Below are 17,071 nucleotides of genomic sequence, written 5' to 3' on the forward strand. Positions count from 1 at the left end.
CAGCGACTGCTCCACATGCCAATTCCTTGCACAGGATTGGCATGTAAATCCCTGTGCACTGACCGTGCTTTGTCTTCATCCCTTGGCATGCCTGTGTTGACTCTCCTCTGCGCTCAGCTGAAAGCAACCAGAGATCCTTGTTTTCATCACTGCACATTGCATATGTCTGTGTGCTGCCCAGAAGCCGTTCTGGGGACGTGCCGAGCAAAACCTGCCTGCCCACTGCTAGTGCTTTGCCTCGCATCGCTCTTCAGCAGCATTGAGGATCAAATCCCTGGTGGCCCTCTTCTCTTCCCACCATCATGTGTCAAGCCTTGGTCTCTGTGAGTGCAGCCCTGGGGCCTATATGTGAGTCATGAAGGGACCTTTCAGTACACTGCTCTACTTGTAACATGCTGTCACAGGATAACAAGACTGAGAATCGGTACTACGGTGGTGAAGCCCCAAGGGGAATCTGACACCTACAAATATATACCCCAAAGGCAGTAGACATGGTGTCTGCATTGAAGTGTTTCTGCTGATGACATCAGAAAACAGCCTTTAATTATTAGCCTATTTAAGTGCAAGACAGGTTTGTTTTTTAAAAGGCAGTATCAAATGCATCTTTTAAGATACAAGCGATTCCCCCTCCGCCCTTATCTTCATATTGTTTGATTCTTCCCCCGTCTATAATCTTTGCATTTCCTCTTGCATGTTTTCCTTTCCTCTCTGTTGTGAAACCATCCTTTGCTACAAGCAAGATTTATTCTCCTTGTGGGATTTGGCATTTTCTACAGCCTTCAAATGCTCTGAACAGAGCTGTTCTTTCCAGCTACACTTGTTTCAGCCTGGAATGGTCCTGGAGCCTCCTCCTCATTGTGCCTTAGGCAGGTACCATGAGGGCTGCAGCACAGCTTGAGACTAAATTTATTAGTCTCACTCAAGGATGCACAATGGGAATTGTGGTGTAAATTAAAGTGAATGAAGTTACAAAGTAGCACATGTAAATTTGTGACTCATACTCCTGTGCTCCGCTTTGAAGATTATTTTCTGACATCTCTCTGTCTCTTCCCTCTTCTCATTTGCTTTGGTTGGCTTAAAAAAAAACACAACCTAATCCTGCTTCTGTCGACATTGGTAGATTGCCCTTTGATTGCACTGGGTGCAAGATGAAGCCTTAGGTTATTGGGTTGGCATAATCATTACCAATCGCACGTTCATATTGTGCTTTTCAGCTGCAGTTATTCCATGGAAAAGTAGTTCTGTTTTGATGAAAGCAGCTGGGTTACTGGAGAGCACACCATCTGCAGAAAGGCAAGGTCCCAATACTGCCAACCCTAATGATCACGCGCTTCATCCCATGCAAAGCCACGGGATGACCCACGTGAATAAGGACAACATGTCCGAGGTAGGATGTAGGGCATCTGGCCTTAAATATTGATCGTTATAAAGATCCAGAGCACCTGCATATTTCATTGAGTCTCTGGTTTGGGGATACTTGGATCCCTTCTGCTACAGTGCCTCATTGATATGCCTTGCACTTGGACTCTGAATTGTGTGTGGGGCTTTGGGTAATGAAGAATATTGTATACACAGTGCACTTGTTTTTTAAAATACCGAGGGCCAGGGTTTCTTACCTGCTCTGTCATTGAGTTCCCATTGAGATCCATGTCTGATAAGTTTTTTGAAAGCTTTTTCTTAATGGTAAGTGCTTGCATGCTCAACACGTGTATGTGCCTATAACAAACTCAGTCTCTCTCTATGCTCCTGGCTACATGTTACATATGCTACACAATTCACCGGTTAATCACCAATAACAGTAGACCATGCAAAATTATTATCACAGAATAAAATGGCTCTTCAGCTATAAAAAGAGCAAACCAGCTACAAAGTTTGTGCTTGAAAATGTGTAACAAACTCCATAGCTGGTTTCTATCTAGCTTTATTTTGAACGTGTACCAGGGCCCAAAGTGAGTGCTTCAAAATGTGTAACAGCTCTGTGACTGGTTTCTATCCAACATTCATTCGAATGTGTAGCAGGGCCCTAAATAAATAATATATTCTACAGCTGGAAAACAAAATAATTGAAAAATCAGTGTATCCCTGACTGATAGCGCTGGTCGTAACCCAGGTCAATGTGTGGGTTCCCATTGGATTCATGTTTTTGTTTTTATGTAAATCTACATGATAGCAAAATAAGAAGAAGTAATTATCTGGGAAACAATATCCAACAGTGAATGAACTAAATACAATGGAAGATAATTTTTGCTGGCGTAACAACGTTTAAGTCAATAAATTATGTGAATAGAGAATTTGGCCTTAAATATTTAAAATGCCTGTAGCAAACCCATTGATTAGAAAGTGGGAAATGCGGTGTTACAATTTTCTAAACTCTAAACAATGTTAGCAGCCAACAGATCAGCTTAAGTGAGGCCAAGAACCTCAGTAAAATAGCTGCACACTCTTTGATAAAACTTTATCATCTTTTTTTAGTGTCCTCATTAATGCTCTTCAGAAATGCAGTAAAGTATTTCTGGCAAGCAAAGCTTCAGTGTAATTTTACTGTTTTGTAAAGGATTTATTAATTATAATCTTTTCTTGCAGATTCTATTTATATTTGATCGTGACATTAATTGGTTGCCAAAACAAACTAGAGTTAATTGTGTTTAATTAAGTTGTTGGGAGTAAGTAAGGATAGTTTATTTGGCAAAATAAGTTGCAGTGATTTATTTGTTTATTTTTAAAAGAATATGCCCGAATGAAAGGAATTTATTCTTTTCTAGTAAATATTGTGTAGAGTGCACCGGTGGAAAAAAGATTTGGTGGATGGGAGGAATGTGGCTTCCTTCTGTTAAAGGGAATGGAGGATAGTCCAATGGAATAAGCATTCTTACAAGAGAGTCTACATGAAAAGGACCTCGGGGTGACAGTGGACAAGAAGCTGGATATGAACCAGCCGTGTGCCCTTGTTGCCAAGAAGGCTAAGGGCATCCTGGGCTGCATTGGTAGGAGCGTTGGCAGCAGATGGAGGGCAGTGATTCTGCCCCTCTATTCAGCACTGGTGAGGCCACATCTGGAGTCCTGTATCCAGTTTTGGGCCCCCCACTACAGAAAGGATGTGGACAAATTGGAGAGTGTCCAGTGGAGGGCAATGAAAATGGTTCGGGGGTTGGGGGACATGACTGGTGAGGAGAGGATGAAGGAACTGGGCTTATTGAGTCTGGAGAAGAGAAGACTGAGGGGGATTGAATAGCAGCCTTCAAGTCCCTGCAGGGGGGCTGCAAAGAGGATGGAGCTGGGCTGTTCTCAGTGGGAGCAGACAACAGAACAAGGAGCAATGGGGTCAAATTGCAGCAAGGGAAGTTAGATAAGATTAGGAAAATCTTTCTCATGAGGAGGGTAGTAGAGCACTGGAACAGGTTACCCAGAGAGGTGGTGAAGTCTCCATCCTTGGAGGTTTTTAAGACGCACCTTGGCAAAGCCTTGGCTGGGATGATGTAGTTGGGGCTGGTCCTGCTTTGAGCAGGGGGGTGGATTAGACGTGACCTCCTGAGGTCCTTCCAACCTGAATTTATATGATTCTGTGAATCCCTAATAGCCTGATTCTGAATTTAAGAAAAAATCTTGAGAGTCATATGTTCAGTAGAATTACTCTGGATTGGGCAATGATGAAAAGCTTAGGTTCATTGTCTAATAAGATAACGTCTGTAGAATAAAGAGGCCAAAATACAACTACAAAAAAATTTAGGGTCAAACTGTCAGCTGATGTAAATCTGCCTAATTCTTTTGGCTTCACTGGATCTAGGCTGCTTTATATCAGCTGAAGGTTTCATGAGGGTGAATTCTAGTAAAATGTGGCTTAAAGTATGAATAAATAGAACTGCTTTTTCATAAAGCATATAAAAATCAACCTGCTTCTCAATTCAGAAGCTTGTGAACACTACTAATACATTTTGAGTATTGATTCTAGAATCAGAATGGAGTGGAAAATTCTATAAAAGGTCTTAGCGCCTTTTGGAAGAATTGATTTCATAAGGTGTAACTTGATGTGTTTATTTAAAAAGTAAAAGAAAAAACTTGCAACTTGATATGCTTTGCTTGGGAGCTCTTTGTTCCTTTTTTGTTGACCCTTTCAATATTCCTAGCAGTGCAGGATTGCTTTGATTATCCTAGGCAACAACCTAAAGCCACTGATGTAGACTTTACACTTTCAAAGGGACAACTGTCTAGTAACACATACTCAGATACATCAGCAGCTGCATCCTTCCCAAGAGAAATGTAGGCAGCCTAAAGTAGGTTGCCTGTCAAGATGTCCTTGTGTGGTTACCATTTCAGTTCAGCTCAGGACTAACTCGCTCACAACATATATCCATATCTTTCATATCAAATAGAAGATATCATATGCTATGAGCCAGGCAGTTTCTGGCTCCCTTTTGTCTTTCATTTCTGATTGGTAGTATCAGTTTTTCTGCAGTTTTCTCCAGTAGGTTGCGTTACCTGGTGGGGTCTCGGCTGGAGGTAGGAAGCACTGCTGTGCATTAAAATGAACAATAACAAGGGGATAGGAGGTGATGGAAGTCTTCCAAAAGGTTTGTTTCTGGTTTGATTTTAGGTCTAAGGTATAGGGTAAGCATCTTGTTGGGAATTACTCTCTGCAAACTATTCCCCGCATCTGTGATGTAGTAATCATATAGTAGTATCCTATGATTTAGAGTGTGGTCTGTTTTCCCAGCCTAAGTACAGACAGTCAAAAATCCTGAGGCTGAATTGATTCAATCTTTGAAGGTTAGTTTAAGCTGCTTAGATTGAACCAATAAGTGAACAGACGTTCAATTTGATTCCGGAAACACACGCCTGCAGTGGCCCAGGCCAGAAGCTAGGGGGCACTAGAGCACACCTCCCTGCTGGGGTGGAGCAGAGAGTTTGGGCTAAGAGTAGCCCGCTCACCCTATGGAGTGGGATTTGCGGGGAAAATGCCAAGCATTCTGGGATGCTGGGGGACTGTGAGTTAACATAAATCTGGAGGGGATCTGGGACAGAAGTTCAATAAACTGATTTAACCTAAATCAGTTAATTCTGATACTACATCCATCCAGGTTTATCTTTTACCGATTTTGGCCATTTTGAAAGCTGTTTATGCGCACTGCACTTCTGTTGTGTTACAGGTTAGAACCAGTTTCCGATCACTTACACCGGTTTACATGTCATTTCTGTCTTTAGCCCTGGAAATTGGCTTTCCGTGGTTGCAAATTCAGTACTTTCTCGACTAAGACAGCCAGCTAGGTATTGTTTGCCTTAACTTTTATATTGTTTTTCTTTTCTCAATAAATAGATGATCCCTCTTGTTTTCTTTTAGTTTTTCTTGTTATTTCTATTATCCCTTTCTAGTTGGCAGGCGGGGAAATCAGTTATGGATCAAATGAAACCATTTGTCATGGATTAATGCATGTAAATGCCTTGATGACAGCAGGAGACAAAGGCATGTAAGAGTCTGAATGCTGACTTTGGGAGAAAAAAATTAATGAAGCCAGAAAACCAGTGATAGTATAGAGCATTGTAATTTTAGGCTCTAAATGATTGTACTGAAACCCTCAGAGTAAGGTAATAGTGTTTTCTATTCTATTTAATTAATCCTTATCCTAATGCATAGTGACCTCTGCTGAGGGGGGAAAGGTATTTTGGATGCTTCAGGCTTCTCATCTCTATCATATGACAAGATTTTCTCCTTTATTAGTACCAAGATGTGCATATGAGCAGAAGAAAGTCTACATTAGCTAGGAAGGAGGACGTGAAGAGGAACTAAGAACAAAGAGGCCCATTTAACTCCACCAGTCCTTCACCAGACCTGTCCCAGATGGTCACTGTCATTAATTGTGAATTGTTATGGGCCAGGATGTATAACTGCTACATTTGGAGGTGACAAGATATTTCCATCAGGCTCTTGTTCTTAAATGTTTTACCTTTTCACCTTCCTCAGTGGAGGACAAGATCATAATTACTTAGCCAGGATTTGATATACTTGGCAATAACCTGAACTGAAATGTTTGACTGTAATCATTGGATTTTCCACCATGTGCCTTACCCCTGTGCTGATGTTAGCTTAATTATTAGCCTCTGTGTTGACTCTTCCCATACTTTTGTGGTGCACAGTGGACTGGTTTCTCTGGCTGAAAGATGGGGTTGGCGTATCAGGCAATAGTTGTAGAGTTAAGCATTGTAAAATTGCTCTTACCAAGACAGGGCTATTTTGACAATGAGCTTCCTGCCAGCACAGTCAGAAATGGCTCAGTTGTCTCTGCTGTCTCCTGTGTAGATACTGGTATGCGAGCAGGCACAGTATTATGCTGTGCAGACATACTCATAGGGCTTGCTCCTATTGGAGAGGGTGGCGCTTGCTTCTGTAGTTGGTGGCAGGAGCAGAACGAGATGATAGCTGTCCAGAGAATAAAATTTCCATCCCTTGGAAAATTCTGCCTTGATGACATTTAGTTTTTATCTCAAATGAGGAAAACAATGCAAAAGTATCAAAACGGCAGGTGAAAAAATAGTTCCCAAAATTTTTCATTTGGAAAAATGAACAGGAAACATTTTAACATATTTATCACAAAATGTTGATAAAATGGAGAAATGATTTTGGTGGTTGTTGTTTCGAAATATGGATCCAAAATGAAAAGAAATTTTTTTTCTTCAAAAGAAAATGAAAAATGTAACCAAAATCAACTTTTTCCCCACCAAACTTTGATTTTGAAGACAAATTTATTCTGGCTTCATTGGGAATTTTGCATTGATCTCATATACTTCTGCTGCTCCCCCCATATTCCCAAAACTCTCCTCAACTTTGATCCTGCAGTGAAGTCATAAAGCTGTATGTGTGACCTCATTCTGTTGCCATAGATACAAGAGTGTTGTGTGGGTGTCCAAGTCAGGTGCACTGGTCAGATTGGAGGAAGCAGGGCAGGGAAGCAGCAAGCCTGTGTTTCCCTGGGACTATTTTTGAAAATGAAGTACGACCCAAGTGCAAGGTAAGTGGGTTAGCGCTTCTGATGTGAAACGGCTGCAGGGTTCTTTTACAAAAATAGTTCCTCACATTTTAAGTTTCGGTTTGAATTTCCTTTGGATGGACTGCCATGGCGAAGTGTTTGTATCTGACCAATGTGGTATCACGAGATCCCCTTGTGCTGGTTGTAGGGGCAGCGGTGTAGGGGTGGTGGCTCATATCGTGAATGTCACCACTGAGTCGCATCCTGGGCCAAATTCCATCTCCTCAAGAGTCCCCCCAGGAGGCACACATTATTGTGGCAACATTGTTTGTATGACTTTACCCTTGAAGAACCTGGGCTCTCCTTTAGGCTGGCCAGAAAACATTTCCATTTTGTGGAAAAAATGGAAATTTCAGAATTTTGGGGTGGGGGTTCCTTGTTTGCTTTTTTAACCAGTGCAAAATTAACTGGTGATCTTTTAAATATTTTTGGTGTGAAAAAACAAAGGAAGAGTGAGAGGTTTGCAGTCTCACAAACCCCCCTGATCAGGGCTCTCCTTTAGTGTTTGGCGGGCACAGGTTTGTATCCCAGGTCTGCACGATTTGTTTGATGTAAGCACTTGAAACTAGATCTCTCCCATCGCAGCAGAGCGCGTGGACCAAAGCAGTGCTGTGCTCCCTCCTCACGAATTGGCATTTTCCAATAAAAAAAACAAGTTGCTGCTCTATTCAGGTACCTTTGCTAATTATTTTTTTCAATCAGAAGGAGTTACACTACTGATGACAGTAAGCAGAGGTTGGCTAGGTAGGGCCACCAACCCCAGGTGCCCACTTGGAGGGGGCATTAGAAAGGCAACCAGCAGCACTGCCAGCTCAGCCACCATCACTGCTGCATCTGGCCCTCGCCCCTGCTGCCACCCAGACCCTGGTAGTTATACCTGTTGGTGATAGGCAGACAAAACTGAGGAAGAGGAGGTGGTTCAGGACCTTTAGACACTAATCCCTGCCCTTGAATATGTCTTTGTAGTCTAATATGTAGGTGGGTTTAGGGAGGCAACATCGCAAGTATAATAATTTGCACTTCTTTTCCTCTGAGACCTTCATGTTATTATGTATGGATGGAGCTGGGAATCATTTGAGTCCAGATTTCTGAACTTTCCTTATGTTTTGAGCAAGGGAGACAATCTAGTGCTAGAGGCTGCTCCTGAGAACCTTTATATACATAACCAGCTCCTCTGAAATCAGGGGGGTCACTCCTGTGGACTGGGATTACTCATGTATGTTCCAGTTTGTAAATATGGACCCTTAGTTTTTTTTAAGATCCATAATGGAGACCAGCCAAAAGTATTGCATACATCCGTGGGTACTATTTTAACTAACGCTTACTTTGCCCTTGGAAAAAAAGGAAGGAGCCACATTCTCCACAGTCTTCCCTTGTCAGATCCAAGCAGAATTTCATAAGGGACTACTTCAGAGTCTAGCTCCCTGCGTTCAAAAGCTAGTCTGCTACCTGTCGGCATCTTCTGAATTCTTACATCATGTGCGATTCTTAATTCTGTTCATGCAGAGTTTTATTACTGATTCTCTCCCCACTTCCCTCTGGAAATATGAGGTTAATTTTTAATGATCCAGTCTAATGAAAAGAACAAAGACATTGCATAAGATAATAATAAAAAAAATATACAAACTGATTAAAATTCTCATTTAAATGTAACGGGGAAGGAGGAAAATGGAGGGGGTTCCATTTAACAGAGAACTTCAAGGTATGACTTCATTCTAAATGGGAACAAAAAATGGAAATTTTTGAAATTCTCAGCAAAAGAAAATTCCATCCTTTTTTTTTTGTTTTGGAACAATGAAAATATTTTGTCCAGATTTTGATTGTACAGATTACAATACCAAATGAAAAGGTTCAAAATGAAAAGTCATTATACAACAAAAAACCAACATGTTTTTAAAATATCAAAATGCCCCATTTTGACATTGTCAGATTTTTTTTTTTCTGATTTTTCTTCCAAAGTGAAATTCTAGCGAACAATTAATGAACCAGAAGCAGTGTCAATGAGAACACACAACCCAATGGAATGTGGCCCAAGTAAAAATATCTGATCAGCTCTTTTGCCTACCACTGTGTTGTATGGCATCATTTTTATAAATGTCATTATATCCTTCCTAGTTTTATCTGTATGACCTAAAAATATACAGCACTGTGTCCAAAGGAGGTCTTCCAAGTGAAGACATGTATGTGTGTCTAGTGTCAGGCCTTCATACAATGAAAGGAGGAGAAATACCAGAGCAAATTCCTGAGTGAAGACCTTCCTTAGGTTTCACTGATTTAAGTGGGACGTGAGCATATGCTTTGTTGAATCACATCCTGAGCACTAAGCAATACAGGCATCTAACCAAAAACGTATCTAAAAATGAGAATTTTGCTTTCTTTATTCCCTAGTGCTTCATTATCATTTTTTCCATGTGTGCATACTAGGATCATGTCATAACAGCTGTACAGTGTGCATGACTTAGGCAGATCACAGGCCCAGCGATCATCTGAAATCTACCCAAGATCAACTTTAAGTTTGGAACTTTTGTCTAAGTAGTTGCTTTCTTCACAAGACAGGGATTTCTACCTTGTTTTTCTTCTACAAGGTCCTTCTACTTTAAGCCTTCTTCCTCTTTTGAAGGGTACACATTGTTCCTGGGCACCTTGAAATACTCCCAGTCTTTGTGCTTTCACAGACAGGTCTAACACTGATTTTTTGCATAACTCCAGGAGCACAGATTGTATTGGGTCTGACTTGCAAATCTCATTAATAGCACATTATCACCTCAGTACGCTTTCAGGCCAGTTACTGCAACATGTGAACTTGTGAATGATAAATCACATAATTTTTTTAATAAAGGAAAATTTCAGGCCAGCTTGCTAGGCATACTTTACATAAAAGGCACAGACAGAAATTACATTTGTCATGTGATTGGCTCCTTGAAAGCACTCTAAAGCCATACCCTAGCAGAAGAGCGTGGCTGCAAAGCACTCTGATTGCGTGACAAACTAACCCTCATTGTATGATAGTTCAAATGAAGGTGCTCCAAAGCGGAGCTCATTTATTAACTTTTGTCTGCTGTGGTGCTAGGGCTGCTGCAGCACAGCCCAACCCCCCAGTGCTGTCTCAGGATGGGAGGTGGGGAAGGCAGGGGAGGGAGGTTTGTTATGGGGTTTATTCAGCCACACTAATGGGGGCGAGGCCCGAATCCACACCCCTCAACCGGTGGGGAAGGCAGGGGAGGGAGGTTTGTTGTGGGGTTTATTCAGCCACACTAGTGGGGGCGAGGCCCGAATCCACACCCCTCAACTCCAGCACAGGCTGAGGAAACCCCAAAATGGACCTCTGTCCCCTGCCTTTTCCCCCTCCCGTCCTGAGACAGCACCAGAGCTGGGAGATGGGGAATGGGGTTAGGGGAAGAGGCTGCAGAGACACAGCCTCACTCCCTGGATTGACTCCAACTTGGAGCTCGATTCCCCCATCCTCCTGACCCAACCGCCAATGTTTGTTGGGTTGGGAAGATCGATCTAACTCATGGTGCTTTCTGTGAAGTGCCACGACTTAAACCGGGGAGCTGAGCTTCTGTCTGCACCTAAACTGTTCTACTGGTGGCATGGTCTGCTTCTCCCAGCATCACTGAGATTGGGGATCAGTTTGGGTAAGAGACAGAGACCCAGCTGTTGGCATAAGAAGAAGGGCTTTACTAGGATCATCTGCCTAGAAGCCTATCCACAAAACTTGTCTTGATTAGTTCATACAATGACATACAGACTGGGCTGCAAGTGCTAGAGACCTACACTCCCATGGACTGGTGGCCTTTCTGAACTTCAGTTGTTGGCTTTCCTCAGTCTCCTGATGGGGTTGTACTGCTCACCTGTTGAAGTCAAGAAATTTTCTCATGGTGTGAGCTGGCAAAAGCCATTGCATGTTTTACATTTCCCACTTGGTAACACGCAGACTCAGTGTTTTAGCCGTCACCACAGTATGGTGGGATTATAGGGGCTTCGGAAAGACCAAATCCATGTTTTTAGACAAATTGGCTCTTCTCTGACACCATGTGCCCAGTTCTAGATCTGAAGTGAAACAAGTGTTGATTTTAGCTGTCAATATGTTCTCCCTGTGATGTTGCATGTAAAAGATGTTGCATGTAAAAGGCTATCCTCTTACAAGAATCCCTAGGGCTGTCTAGAAGAGTAAATAAAAAACATGGCTGGCCACTGTTTATTAAGCCACAAGTTGCAGTGCTGGACCATTACATGCCTAGTCATGATTTCCCGTTCATCCTCAGTAGCTGGCTTATTCCTTTTTCTCTAAACAGGGGTTTGTATATAATAACCTGTCCAATAAGTGAGCAGCAGAGCAGCAGACGGTGGAATATTTGCAATCAAATAATAGGAAACCAGTATGGTATAGGCAAGGTGGGGAGCAGGAGCTGGATTTGCTTAGGGTTTGACCTTTATAAAGTCACTGTAGCATTCCCTGGCCTCTAAGGACTAGGAGCGTGGGGTTTAATAGACTGTAGTCACACTTTAAATATAACCTGCTGATGAAAAAGACAAAAGATGCAGAGCTAGACTTATTCCTTTTGGCACAGAGGGTGCAAATTCTGCTCTTCTGAGCTACCAAGGACATTTGGGTCTATGCAAGAGGAGAATCCCTAGAGGCACAGGCAGGCAATGTTTACACTGCTTCCAGTAATTAAGGATTAGACATGTATAAAAAGTGTGCGCCTAAAATAGTTAAAGTTAAAACCTTAACAAACAACCAATGAGCATTTTAAAAATATGTTTATTGCCGCGTTTATCCTTTGGGAAGATTTTAATCTGGATGATTTTGCTTTTGCTTCAGAGGAAGCAGCTGAACCACCGCATGAAAAATACAAAACCATGTGCATTATGCATAGCATGTGCTATCGATTCTTGTGCTGCATTTGAAAGTTAGGTTTCTAACTATGGCATTTTTTCTGTGCGTTTAGAAGAAGGCCCCATGTCATCTTCAGTCATTTAAATGAAATCCTCCTTAATGGCATCCAGCATTCACATATTTTTCCTCTTTCTGTCAGGGTCCTTTCTTTGTTTGTTAAGTCTCAAACGATACAGATACCCACTGATAATGTGAAAAGCCAGGCTACAGTAAGCAGAGGTTTGCTTTGTGATGGTATTGAGGTATTTAGCTGACTTCTCAATCATCTTAACATCTTGTTCTCTAATTTAATGAGGCAATTTCACTCTTCAAAGTGAAGTAGTTATCAATGTCAGAAAACCAATACTAGTCCTTCTTAAAGAAATACACACTTGGAGTAGCTTATTATGTTCTCCTTAAAGAAATACAAACTAGAGTGTCTTGTTTTATTTTAGAAGGAATGATGCTTTGTGTTTTTTTTCCTTCTCTTTTCCCTGCAGTTCATTATTAGAAGGGGGTCTGCTTTTTCTAAATAACAGACAGCAGCAGATACGGTTTTTGCTGTTTTATTGCAAACAACTGTCATTCTTTTCCTTCGGGGGAATCCACTTGGTTCCTGTTGTTAGCTGTGATATACCACATGGCATTACTGTAGCATCTGCATCCCTCTAATGCTGTATGGATAGTCTCATATCCCTAGCATTATATGCACACTTGTGCTTTTTAAACCATGAAGCATTAGGTAAGGCTACAGCCTCCCTTCCTTTCTCACCTTTGTTTCTGTGCATGGATTTTATGAGCAATATAGCCCTGGGTTCTGCATTTGGAGCCAGATATCATACATGAAAGCAGATCTTCAAAGATGCTGAGCCCATGTAGCATGCATTGATTTGGGTGGGAGTTGTGAGCACTTAGCACCAGCCAGGAGCAGGTCCTTTGCCTCCTGTCTCTGCGACTGGCTGAACAAATGCACCCTTGGCTGGCAGGGCAGTAGGAGAAGCATCCTCAAAAGCGTGCGGGAGGTGGAGTCTCCCAGCTTGTGTTTCTGAATGGCTGTCAGCGGCCAGGAGGCGCTGTTCATCCCATGCCACTAAAGGCATGAATCTGTCTACCTCAGATGAAATCTTCAGAGAATTTAGCTGTCAAACCCCAAGATGATCATCAACTGTGTGTATAGTGAGTTTTTAATAAAAGCCAGAATCTGTTCAAGTTCACAGATTTTCACAGGGAGGGCTAAGACACGTCCTTGGCACTGCCCTCCTAGAAATGTCTCTCTCAATGTCTGGGTGTACTAGAACTCCTTAGTGAAATATCCATTTTGCCCGCTACAATTTAGTTTGCTTAACCTCATTCAGAGAAGCTATTTTAGCTGACACTTTCCTCAAAATAATGTGCTAGAGCAGCACCTGACTTGAAAAATTTCAGCCAGAGCTGCCTAAGTTTGGCAAAGTTATATGCAACTGGAAAAAAGGGTCTAATGATGGAATAGATCCAGCAACCTTAACTGTCAGTGGTATGACCTGCGCTGCTGCAGGCTAAGGCAGGGTTTCAAGCAGTCAGTTCAGCACGTTGAGCCGGGGCAACGTAGTCCCAGATGACCGGGGGGCACCACATTTACACATGCACTTGGGACCATAGCATGTTGAGCTGGAGCAACGCAGTCTCAGCTGGCTGGGGGGCCTGAGGGTCAGCCTGCCAGCCCGGGGCAGCTCTGGCCCAGCTCCGTGTGTTGCGGAGGGACTGGCTGGGGTATGAGGGGGCTTCAGTGCAGGGCTAGCCAGCAGACAACCCGCACATTGAAGCACCCTTGTGCCCCAGCCAACCCCGTCAGCATGAGAACTCTGCCACGGGATAGCACTTGTGTTTACAAGTACTAATTTACAGTGGCATTTATTAGTTTACTGTGACCTAATAGGGCCACACAAGTAGACGTGGAGACTTTACTGCAGAGCTAATTAGGGAGCTCTTCAGTAAACATATTATGTAGACATGCCGCCCCAGTCCAGATTTATGCGTGTTCATCACTGTAAGGGGGGAATCCATGTTAATGGGCCAGTGCACAGGCAGGTCTCTCTGCACCACTCTGGGTTAAGCTCAGGGTGTGGTGTGTATAGCTGCGCCTTGATTGAGTTTTTCAGCATCTTATTTTTGCACATACCAAAACATGACATAATATACATTTTTTCCATGGTACCAGAACCTGGCATTTCTAATCTTGCTTCCTGCCGTGTCCCTGTGTCTTCCGAGATTCTGAACAACCATGGTCATGTAAACAGCACCGAGTCAACTGAAGCACATATATTCATTGTCACGGGGGCTCATCTGAATGCTCTGTTATCAGGCCACCAGAACGCACAGAAAATGCTTGGTTCAAGAAGAGCTTGACACTAATCTTTGCAATTACACTGTATAGGAAAGAAAATCCAGTTTAACTAAGTAGCTGTCACTTACACATGTAACCGAGTCTACGTCCTTTTCTTTGTTCCATTACTGCAATACTTGTCCAGTCTACCCACTTTTATTTCATTAAGGCTGCTTACAGACCTTAAAAAAAGACACTTGAAAAAGTCGGCACTTTAAACTTGGCATACTTACGCCCCGAGCCCAGTGCATGCCCAGAAGAGGTAGCGCGTTACTTGAACCTGGCTCACCCAACATCTGCATAGACTGGGAGCTTTAGTAGGGCTTTTTAGCACTTTTAACTAATAGCTGATTGTCTTGGCTTGAGATAAAAGCGCCAAAAAGCCCTGTTGAAGCTCCCGATCTATACAGACACTGCAGAGCACCCAATCTATACCGACATGCTTCTGTTTCCGGTAAAGTGCTTTTTTTTTTTTTTAAAACATCTGCAAGCAGCCTAAATGGTCACAATGGACTTCAAACAGCCAGCAACATTTAAGGTGAGCTGGTCAGGAATTTTCTGACAAAAGAGGTTTGCACTGGGAAGTGATGAATGGCCCAGACCAAACCTTTCTTTGGGCATATAGGTTTTGGCAAGGATGGAATTTCTTGTCAAAACCAGAGAGAGAAATACCCCCAAGCCTTGCCCACTGCAGTATAGCTGCACAGTTAGGGCATTGAACTGGGCTATCACGCAGTTAAGGCAGAACAATAAACTCCGGTGCATATCATGCTGGACTTTATTGCTCCTGGGTGCACCGTTTGAACGTGCGCCCAGGACTGCAGCATGTTGAGCTGGGCTGGCAAAGGGTCAGCCTGCCAGCCTGGGGCTGCTCTGACCCAGCTCAATGTGCTGTGGAGGGGCTGGCTATGGCACGAGGGTGTTCCAGTACGGGGCTAGTTAGCGGGCAGCTCCTTCACTGAAGCACCTTCATGCCCCAGCCGGCCACATCAGCATCTATACGGGTGTTGCTGCACATGAAAAAACTTTGCAGCAGGATAGCGCTTGCACTTGCAAGTACTAATCTACGGCAACATTTATTTAGTTTCCTGCAGCCTAATGTGTAGACACCAAAATGTTTACTGCAGAGCTAATTAAGCAACTCCAGAGTAAATGTCTTGTGCAGACATGCCTGGTGAGGTTCAAGTCCTTGCTCTACCTGACTCCAATAATGGAACTCCATGTTGGTCGTGCACCTTTCAGAGGAGTGCCATGATCATTGCATTATGGAGGTTTTTTTCTCCTGGCAGAGCCAAGAGACAATCGGACTTAATAGCTCAGTAATGAGGGCAGACGTACATTTGGTCTTCCAGGTCCCAGATGGATGCCCTAATCACTGAGCTATAAAGTCAGATTCTCACTCTGCTCTGCCAGGAGAGACAAACTGCATAATGCAATGCTTATGGTGCTCGCCATGGAGAGACATAGCTAACTCCAGTGCCAGAACCAGTCTAGCAGAGACCTCAAAGTTCACCGTAGCTCACCCTCTTCCTTGGCTCCATCCGAGACCCTGCTCAGCCCTGCATGTACCAGAGTCCCTTTTGTGTTGCTGCCCAGCACCATCTGCAGCTGCTCTGCCTTGCACAGCTCCAGCTCTCTGCCAGAAGAAATCACTTGGGGTGTAAAGCACTGTTTGGTTTTTTGGTGACACTTCATCATGTCAAATAGAAAATGTAAGTTCATTTCATGGCTGACACAAAGCTGATTATTTATATTTCTGAGGAAACAACTAAAAATGTCGAAGAATCTTTTTAACAATATGAATGACTCTCCCCATATTTTCACATCTTTCTTTATGAATCGTGACAAACTGGGATTAAGCAACAAACAGCCCCTGGAATCTGTCATTTTTGCCACGATTTACACAGGCCTGTATCCATAAATTATGGACGTTGCCAGCAGATACTATGAATAAAAAATCTGCTTACTTTTTTGTGGTATAGTTTGCTGCTCTTAAACTGAATATATGTATGGTAATGACGCTAAGATATTAAAAGCTTGCTTAACTTTTTCACACCAAAAACGTCATCAGGCGTGCCACCCCAGGAACGCTTTGGTTGTTTTGCTTATAATTTCCTTTTAACGTGCAACTCTTCAGGGCAAAATGTGATCTCTGTCTGTACATTGGCCTGCTGATATCATTCCTTTCAGTATGGTATCTGAATGTTGGAGGAGAAAAAAATCACACACCTTAGTGGCAAAAAAGAAATCGTATGGAAATTTTTAGCATTTTAGAACATTGCTTCAATGTAAAGACTGTTTTGCCAGATAAAAGCAAACAGGCATTCTTTTGCAAAAGCGTGCATGTGTATCTTCTCAACAAATATTCTGGCTACCTCTAGATGTCCTTTTGCTCTCAAAACTCAGGAAATCCCAGGATAATATGAAAGTTGCTGCTTGGGTGAAAGTGTAGTTTTCCATACTTTCACATGCTTGGGAAGGTAGCAGGGGTATTATGATGATGCTCAATAGATGGGGGTGGAAATTAAGATCCTGGATAACAATCTATCTGAATAAAAAATAGGGGCGGGGGGAAGAGAGAGACAGTATAAAATATTTTAATATATTTTTGTCTTAGAGACAGATTCCACCATCCTTTGCTTTGCAACATGTAGCCCTTGGTTCTTTACTTACGACTTGTCTAGTAGCAATGTTGAAAAGCAGGCAAGATGCGGTTGTTCTCATAGCTGGTCAGTAGACCAGGACTATTTTGCATTAGCAGCAATCCCAGAGTTATTGAAACAGTCACAAGCTTTATGGGACTGTCCG

At 42.7% G+C, this 17,071-nt stretch overlaps 1 protein-coding gene across 3 annotated transcripts in view; it reads left to right on the plus strand.

Moving 5' to 3' along the window:
* The window catches only part of FAM19A1 (family with sequence similarity 19 member A1, C-C motif chemokine like), a 443,754-nt gene that overhangs the window by 152,878 nt on the left and 273,805 nt on the right, over window positions 1-17,071 (plus strand). The gene's annotated exons all lie outside the window — the stretch shown is intronic.

The sequence above is a fragment of the Alligator sinensis genome, unplaced genomic scaffold (assembly GCF_000455745.1).
Source record: "Alligator sinensis unplaced genomic scaffold, ASM45574v1 scaffold937_1, whole genome shotgun sequence".
NCBI lineage: Eukaryota > Metazoa > Chordata > Crocodylia > Alligatoridae > Alligator > Alligator sinensis.